The following is a 9,681-nucleotide window of genomic DNA, read 5'->3' as shown; positions in this document are numbered from 1 at the left end:
TGGAGAGCCGACGTCCACGGCGGCTTCACTCTATCGACACTGACCCAACGGTAGCCACTTTGCTACGGTCTATCAGTATTCGGTATTCACCTTAATCCAGCCTATAGGTAGCCCTTTCCACGGTGCCGACAACCATGCTCTGATTCCATTGTTAAGTATCTAAGGAAAGTGGAGAACCACACCTTAAAAGCTAACTGTTAAGGGGGAAAAACCACTCTCCTTGTATACAACATCAAGCATCCCATACTACTCGATGTGGGACTTTGAGCACCCCATAATACCCAAGTCCCTAACAGTTTGACTTTCTAAATTTTTTTCTCTTTGCACTTCATAAAAGATCTTAGCATTGTTGAATTACTCACTTCTTCCTTTATGAGCTATTTACTTTCTACATGCAAGCTCAGTAGCTTACTAAGTTTGATGTTGGTGCTGTGCATATTTGTTACTTGCTCGATGCATATAAGTAGCATGATTTTGACACAATCTCGCAAACATATATGTTTCAATGGTAAAAGAAAAAATGAAATATATAATTAGCAGATTAGCTTATTGTGAAACATTTCTTTCCCTTGCTCACTGTTGAAATTTTATTTTCTGTTTATTGTAATCATTGTCTATTACTTTTATTAGTGATTATTATCTTTGCTATTGTTGTGAAATTTCATTTGCTCCGATTTCAATTTCCTAAATGATGCTCCTGAGCATCTTTCTTTTCCTGAACAAATCTTTATATAAATTCTGAGGCTTTAATTAGTGCCCATATGTAAGAATTTGGGTATAAATTTGTGACTCTGTTCGTGTGTCACTATACCATTGCTAGTCTTGCAGGTGTTTCTTTAATTTCCTCGTTATTTTGTCAAAGGCTTTTTGCCTTGTATTATCTGTGGGAATACAATCTTTTCATGTAATCTTTTGGTCTATGTTTCACTACTGCATGAGTTTAAAAGGTTTTTAAAGTATGAAAAAAAAAAGAAGAAATGTCTGCACTTAATTAATACTACTTTTTCTCAGAATATTGGGAAAAGCTTGACTCGTTTAAGAGAGAACCAAAAGGGAAAATGCTTGGGTTGAGGGAGAAAGAAGGCTAGTAGATATTGTAAAACAACCTATTGAGGAGAGTTTATAGAAAATCACTGTTGCTAAAGCTACAAACCAAGATAAAAATTGGAATACAAATCTGTTACAAATTTCACCTAAATGAAGACATCATTTAGAAAATTCAAGCAACACACCCCCTATGGAGAATTTGAAAAAAGATAAATTGCTATAAAACTTATCACAATATGGAGAGTTCACAATTAAAAGTGCTTACAACTCAATAGCAAACATGCGAGACATAACAATTAATTTTTTTTATTTTTTGTTTGTGGGAGGTTGTTTGATGATTCTATTTGTGGAAGGGATGTTCTCTATTTTTGTTTAGTTTTTCTTTTATTTTTTATTTCTGGGAGTGATGATTCTGTTCTCTGTTTGTGGGAGGGGTGTTTGATGACTGATGTTTCTATTTGTGGGAGCCTATGAGGGATGATTCTGTTATTTGTTTTTGTTTTATTTTTCTATCTTTTTCTTACTGATTATTAATTCTAATCTATATTTAGTTCCCTAGTATTTAGTTATTGTTATTGATTTAGTTAGTCTTAATATGTTATTCACAACAAGAAAAATGCTGAGTGCCAACGTCAGAATTACCATAAGATTTAGCGTCAAATTGTATCGTCGAATTTACCATCGGGTTTTCCGACGAAAAGGAAGAGAAATTCGTCGCCATAAAAGATTACCATTGGAACATTTTTTTTATAACTAAAGTCGATGGTAGTTATTGGCGCCAAAACATAATTCACAGGTGCCAATGTTATTGTCGGATTTTTTGTCGGTATATTCCGTCGGTATCACATTTTAATGAAACACGTCATTTTGGTGATTAATCCGCCGGTAAATCCGACGGTAAAATTAGGATAAAATTCAAACGAAAACTCTTCCTCTTCACTTGTGCGAATGCTGTCTCTCTCTCTTCTCGTCTTTTCTCTCCCTTGCTATCACCGTTTCTACTGCCTGGAGCACCCGCTGTTGCTGCCGCTGCACTTCGTCGTCGATTTTGCTGCTATTGCTGTCCCACTGCATCCTCCGCATGAGTTATTATTCACATCGTGGTCACTGCCGTCTCTGTCACTACCATGTTAAAGAGACCCTGCAGTCACTATCATTAGATTTATTGTTAGTATGGTTATTTATTTTTTCATATTATTTTGTGAGTTTAGCATTTTGTTAGGGTTTTTGTTAAATCAGTGGTTAAATTTGTTTAATGAAGTGTGTGATTAGGAGTTGTTGTGTTAATTTAATGTAAATAAAATTAAATAATGTTAGAGTAGGTTAAGTAAGGTGAGATTAAGGGTGTTTGAATTGTTGAAAGATTTTGTTGAGTTTAATGAATGAGTTTCTTTCAATTGCATTAAACTTATGTCGCTTATTTTTGTCATGGCTCTTGTTAGTTTGGTGAAATTAGAATTAGGTTTTAATTAATTGGAATAATGAGTTTTACTTATTCTTTCAAATTAGTTTTTGAATTAGTTTCAAATTGTGAATTTCATATGTTGCCTTTTTTTTATTAAGATGGTGCTATTTTCTCTGAGATTAGTTAGAATCTGCTTTTTTGTTGTTTGTGCAGTAATATTTTATGTTGGTTTTCTATCTCTGAATATAATGAATTGTTTAAATTTTATGTTGGACTTACTTTTCTTAGGATAAAGTTTTAGGACAGAAGTGAGAGAAGGTCGCATAGTGGTGCCCTCTCGAAACCCTTGTTTGGTGAAAAATTATGGAGTTATAAGGGGTTACGCACTAGAACGGATAAGATTTGATGTTTTATTGAATGTGTGTATGTTATAATTTATGCATACAGTTGCTTCCTCTATGAAAATTGTTATATTTATTTGATGGATGTCTTTGAATTAAGGAGAAGTTATGCCGAATTATCATTTAAATTGTTTAAAACATGTTTGATTTGTCAGAAAATGATAATTGTATTTGGTAGGAGATTCTAATTATAGGGTACATTCTGTCGAATTTTCTAAAAGAATTAATAAGTTGTGTTGTTGGTTGAATTATAGGACATGTGTTGCAATATGATTCCAAGTCATCGTCTATGGATGTATGACAGGGACAACGGTGGACAGGAGGGGAGGATTAAAACCTGAATTCTTTGAGGGGTTGATGTGTTTGTTGTGCATGTCTTCAGCTTGGAATCATTTATGTCTGAAAGGGTATCTAGGTATCTGTGTCATAAGTGTCGACTGACTAAGTAGTTAGGACCTGCGGACATAACGCTTTACCTCTACCGTACTGGGTTTAAGGATGGGTATTGGATGTGAAAAGAACACGGAGATGTGGAAGAGTAAAGAATTAACCGGTCTGCCTCGAATTTAAATAGGTCCGGTGGTTGATCAACGAGGGTTCGGGTGATGAGATAACTAAACATGGAAGAATTGAATTGGGATGGTAACCAAGAGAGATACAACAAGATGGTGTTTGATGCAATAGGTGTTACCGAATTGGAAGAGGCTAAACAAGAGCTAACCCAGAGGTAAAGAGATTTTATCATCTGTTAGAATTTACTGCAAAACCTATGTTCGAGGGGTGTGTTCATTCGAAGTTGTCTGCATGTGTTAGAATGATGAGTATTAAGTCGAAGTCAAATCATACCCAAGAGTCTTTTGATAAGTGGGCCACCCTTTGCAACGAACTGGTATCTGTCGAGACCACTAACATCCTCCAAAATCATAACGAAGTAAAGAAGTTAGTTTCAAAATTGTATCTAAATTCAGTTAAAATGGATTGTTGTTTGAATGGTTTCATGCTATATTATAAGAGGGAAGTAGACCTAACTGAATACAGATTTTGTAGATCATCGAGGCTCCAAGTCAAGAGAAAATAGATTCGTAAACATAGGTTAAAGAGAGTTCCCATGAAACGGATGCACTACTTGTCCTTAATTCCTAGGCTGAAACGATTGTGTATATCGATGAGTTTAGCCTCTTACATGACCTGGCATAGTAATAAGAGAGATGATGGAAGCATTTTGATCAGATCTATCCTACATTTGCAAGCGAGTCTGGAAACGTTAGACTAGTTTGTGCTCTGATAGCTTCGCATCGAATTTCAATTTTGGTAACGCGTACTCTTGTTGGCATGTAGTGGTGACACCTTATAACTTGAGTCTCAAAATATGTATAAAGGACTCATACATGTTCCTAACTTGCATCATACCTAGTCCCAGCAATCCAAAGGCCAAATAGATTCTTCTTGTAGCCCTTAGTGGATGAATTAAAGAAGGTTTAGATCCATAGTGTATAAACTTATGATATTGCGACAAAGACAAACTTCCAACTGCATGTTGCGTTGATGTGGACCATTAACGACTTTTCTATACACAGGATGTTGTTAGCTTAGTCCACTCAGGGCAGAATAACATGTCCCATTTGTATAGAGGATACAAAGGCATTTTAGTTGACAAAGGGCAGTAAGAATTCGTAGTTTGATTGCCATCAAAGATTCCTTGACATGGATCATTCTTTTCGATGACTTGTTCAAAATAAATAAAACTAAACAAGAAGAAGCACCCCCGAGGTTGGATGGTAGGCAAGTTTGGCATCGTGTCAGTAGAATTCAAATGATCGTTGATAATGGGGCAGGTTTGAGACATCTGTGATATGGCAGGGAGCATAATTGGACTAAATAGAGTATATTTTGGGAGTTGTCTTATTGAAAAGACAACTTGGTTGGATATTGTTTTAATGTGATGCACATTGAAAAAATGTGTTTGATAATATCATTCATACAGTAATGGACGATGAGCAAATAAAGGATAATGATAAGGCTTGGTTAGACTTGGTGGATATTTGCAAGTGGTCAGATCTAAACTTAAAGAGACTTGAGAATGGGCAGTGGGTTAAACCAAAGGCAGCATTCGCTCTAACGAAGGACCAGAGATAAAATGTTTGTAAGTGGATTAGAGGATTGAGGTTTCTTGAAGGTTATACCTCTAACTTGAGCAGGTGTGCAAACGCCTCACAGGGTAGGCTTGCTGGGTTAAAGAGTCATGATTGTCACGTCTTCATGGAGTCTTTGCTTCCTATCGTATTTAGAGAACTTCTGACCAATATTTGAAAATCCCTCATAGAAATAAATGAGTTCTTTAAGGAGTTATGTAATACGAAACTTAACATTAATGATCTCACAGTCATGGACAAGAACATTCTCATCATACTTTGTAAGCTAGAGAGGATATTCCCTCCATCCTTTTTTGATGTTATGGAACACTTAGCAATCCACCTTTCATACGAAGCAATACTATGTGGGCCAGTCAATTTAGGTGGATGTACCTATTTGAGAGGATGATTGGTTCATTCAAGCGCCCTGTGAAGAACATATCTCAGATTAAAGACATCTGCGAAGCATTCCTAACTAAGAAAACATTTGCATTTTGCTCATTCTTTTCTCAACCTCATGTTGAGTGACGTAGAACAAGGGTTGGAAGGAATGATGAGAGGGAAAAATCCTTGTCAAGTGGAACAACATATCTAATCTTTGCTCCGGAAGGAGTTGCAATTGGTGCGGGCAGTGTCTACTAGTTAGAATAGAAGAAAATCGATGCCACACATCTGTATGTGTTGCTTAATTGTGATCAGATTTCACTCTATCTCATGTGAGTTTTTTGAGTCTTCGTAAATATTACAATCAGTAACATACTAACTTCTTAATCTAATTAAAACTTCTTTATACTATTATATCTTATAGGTTATTCCAAGAGGCAAATCCTAATGCCTCATTGAACAACTTTTTACATTAGTTCAGAGAATACGTCAGCGTGCATCTAACTGACACAACAGATTGGGAACTGGTTGCACTTAGTTGGGGCCCAATGAATAAGGACACTAGCTATCCAATATACAATGTTAATGGATATCGGTTCCATTCTTTATAGTGGTCGATTGAAAAGAAAACAGATAACACCGAAGTTTGGGTTCGTGGAGATTCAGGCGGTGGTCATTCTAATTGGTTTGATGTATTACACAACATAATTCAATTAGAGTATTTTTGTCGCACTACGTACATGGTGTGCGTGTTTAAATTCGAATGGTATGATCCATGTTCGCGACAAAGAATACGAAAGCACAAGGATTACGATATCACTGAAGTTAATGTACCTAGGAAATATAGACACTACGATCCTTTTATTCTACCTCAAAATGCACGACAGGTGTACTATTTGCCTTATCCAGGTTCATGCAAGTTTAGTTGGATGGTTGTGGTTAAGACTAAGCCAAGAGGTCGCATCGAGTTTGATGGGACAGAGTGTCAGGAACCTTACCAAATTGATGACCCAACTCCTTCGAAAATGGTGGTTGATACCGGTGATCTAATCATCCTTAGGTCAACTGTTATGGATGATGACATCATTGACCTTGGAATAGATGACAACACACTACTACTAGAGGACGATGATCTTCAAGAAGAAGATGGGGGGCGATGGCGACGAAGAGCAGGAAGACGAGTTTGATGATCAGGAAACTATCTCAGAAGAGGAGGATAGTGAACCAGAAGAAGAAGATGAAGAATCTGAATAGGGTTAATGTAAATATAGTTCTATCATATGTATTTCTTTACCAAAATTTAAGATTGTAATATAATTAGCATTATTTCAGATATTTCAATCACCATCATTCTGTATTCTTAATTTGTATATTTGATATTTCACATCAGGTTTAAAATATTGTTTTAATTATTAATTATCAGAGTATATTATAGATGAGCGGAAAAAGATTATTTAAAAAAAATCTACCGTCGGAATATATCAATATAACAGCCCAGTTAATTTTTCAAAAACAATAAAAAATTTATTTTCGTCGGATTAATCCATCGGTAAGATGACGCAAAGTTGCATGCTATGGCGCCAACGTTACCATTAGAAATTTTTCGACAATAAGTTGCAACAGATTTTGTTTTCTTGATAATCATATTTCATTGTTAAATTTGATGCAAATTACCGTTGAATGCATAAATCTGTACGTAATTTATTACCGGTGAAGTTTATTCCATCAGATAAATATCGACACAAAATCTGATGATAAATATTATACTGTCAAATTTTATTCGTTTTTTCGACGGTACTTTTCTTATACTGATTGTTATTGTTATTTTGTAATTGATTTAATTTTAGATATTGTTATTTAGGGTTTGAAACTATTTATTGGGGTTAAAAAAAAAAGAAAGAAGGCGGGCACACCCTCCAACCGTCACCCATTTTACCACTCTTATGTATACCCATTCGCTCTCAACTTTCTTTGGAGGAATTCAAGAAAATTCCATCAAAGACTTAAGTTTAGAGTTTAAAATTTATTATATAAAATTTAGAATGTTAGCTAAATATTATTAAAAAATAATAAATTTCATGAATCAAGGAGGATTGCTAGTTAAATTGTTAGCACCGTAAAATAAATCCCCACACTAGTCGTTGTAGTTGTAGAGGCAGCAAGTTAATCTGTGAATGGACTGAAGTGTCGGTTTGCTTTGATGACTGGTTTTACACTTTCACTTTTAAGGTATGTATTAGAGAAAGGGGAGTCGAAACAAGGGATTGGATTCTTGGAGTGTATGATTTGCGTAATTGGGTAACGAGAAAATGATCCAACTTGCGAGTGATGAAAATCATGCACTCATCAACGCATGCAAATCAGCATATATATGCATGCTATTGCTGTGTGTTGCTGCAGGCACACTGTTTTACAAAGACAGAGATCATCAGAATTCAGAAGAGACCCGGGACCATTTCATCAACCATATATCATTACTACTCATCGGACTTTGTTTTCCATCTCTCCTTCTTTTTTGTATCAATTCCCACCTTTTCTTTTTCACAACTACCCAACTCTTTCTAGAGCAAATTACACCCTTTTTTATTCTTAGTTTTTTCTTCTTTTTTTTTTTATAAATATCGTATAAAGGATATAGTGAATCATAGTTTGTTTGCAATGTCTTTCAACATTATTACTTACCCACAAAGTGTGCATGTTGATTTGCATAATTCTTGTCTTCTCTTCGCACGAGTTTTATAGACAGCTCAAATAATAGAATCTATTAATGTAATGTGTTTAAGAGAGTACTAATATTATTATTTTGATCAAGTTTGAGTCATGAAAAAAAAAACAAATGTTATGAGTCTGAAGATAAGATAAGGTGGTGACAGGAGATAATATAATAATGCATTCGAAAAACTAAAAAAGATAATAATGCTATTTATTTATTAATTTCATTTAGATGTTTACATTCAACTACCAAACGCATAATTTTTCTTTGCAACTTCTTTCTTATAACGATATGATAAAAATCATATCCCTCACAGCCTAGACTGATTAATTACACTAACTTGTCTCCTTATCAGTCTTCACATCTCACATTATTTTGTGCCGCGGTGGGTCCACTAATACTGGTCGGAGCACAAATAATGATCAATAAATATCCAAAATTAAATCACGCCAACACATCATCATTCATCGAGTTGGCTACTTGGCTTGGATTATTATAAAGATAAAACCATTAATTTATTTATTTTACCAAGATTTCATAAAAAAATAAATAAAATAGAACCACTTGAATCTAAGTTCCTTTTGTTTTCTAATTCCTCTTTTTTCTTTTTCCATCTATGCTTGCTTAATCATTTTGGTTATTACATCATTATATCCTATTAAGTATCGGTAAAGCCTAGTAACGAAAATTATTTTTGGAATGAACCTTAACCTCGTTTCTTGTTTCTATATCAAAAGAGAGAAATTGTTATTAGTACAAGTTACTATTTCTACAATATAATAATTATTGTAAAGAATTGTTGGTGTGAAATTGTTGACCCAATAGAGAGTTCAAGATTCTTTAAGTCGAAAGGACTGCAAGCCAATTTAAAAAAGTGAGAAGAGTTCTTTCTATTTTGTGAGTGAACGAAGACAAAGCCAAAAAAATTAAAAGAACAAACTTGCCTAAGAGGCAGGCAAGGTTTTAAAAATTGGTTCCCACGGTCTCTTGATGGATGCAAGGATGTAATTGATGAAGTCGAGGACGGTGACTAGATCCCACAAATGAAAAGAGAAATCTCAACGTAAAAAGTATGGATTAGTCGAAGAAAGCAGAGTCGGATATCTATCGAGCATAAGAGCAAATAAAATCTACTTAGCCAAATTCTTTAATCTGCATCATCTTTGGAACTGAGAAAGTAGAATCGAGAAAATGGATAGGAACTAGAAGAAAACGTGCTTAAATTTCATATACTTGAGCACAAAGCAAATATGAGAATGTACTGGGAAGGATAATTGTTTCTTAGAACGTGTGTTAAAAAGTTTGGCATCCAAAGAAGGCCTTTTTCTAGAACGTTAGTAAAATTACTTGGTTACTAAGTAAAACTGCTTTGAATTAGGATTTTCGTCTATAAATAGAGAATTAGAAGATGCAAAGAGGATTCTCATATACTCACGTATACATTCTGAAGAATTCTCCAGTTACACTGGTATAAGAAAGAATGCATAGAATGCATGTGTTTTCTGAGTATTTGGGAGCTATTTATTTTCCAGTTTCAACACTTTAATTTCTAGCTTTCACTTTTTTAGATCTTGTTTCTGCAAATTTATTTTGAATTTG

Source organism: Arachis stenosperma, chromosome 8 (genome assembly GCF_014773155.1).
Source record: "Arachis stenosperma cultivar V10309 chromosome 8, arast.V10309.gnm1.PFL2, whole genome shotgun sequence".
Taxonomy (NCBI): domain Eukaryota; kingdom Viridiplantae; phylum Streptophyta; class Magnoliopsida; order Fabales; family Fabaceae; genus Arachis; species Arachis stenosperma.
This window is presented reverse-complemented; position numbering follows the sequence as displayed.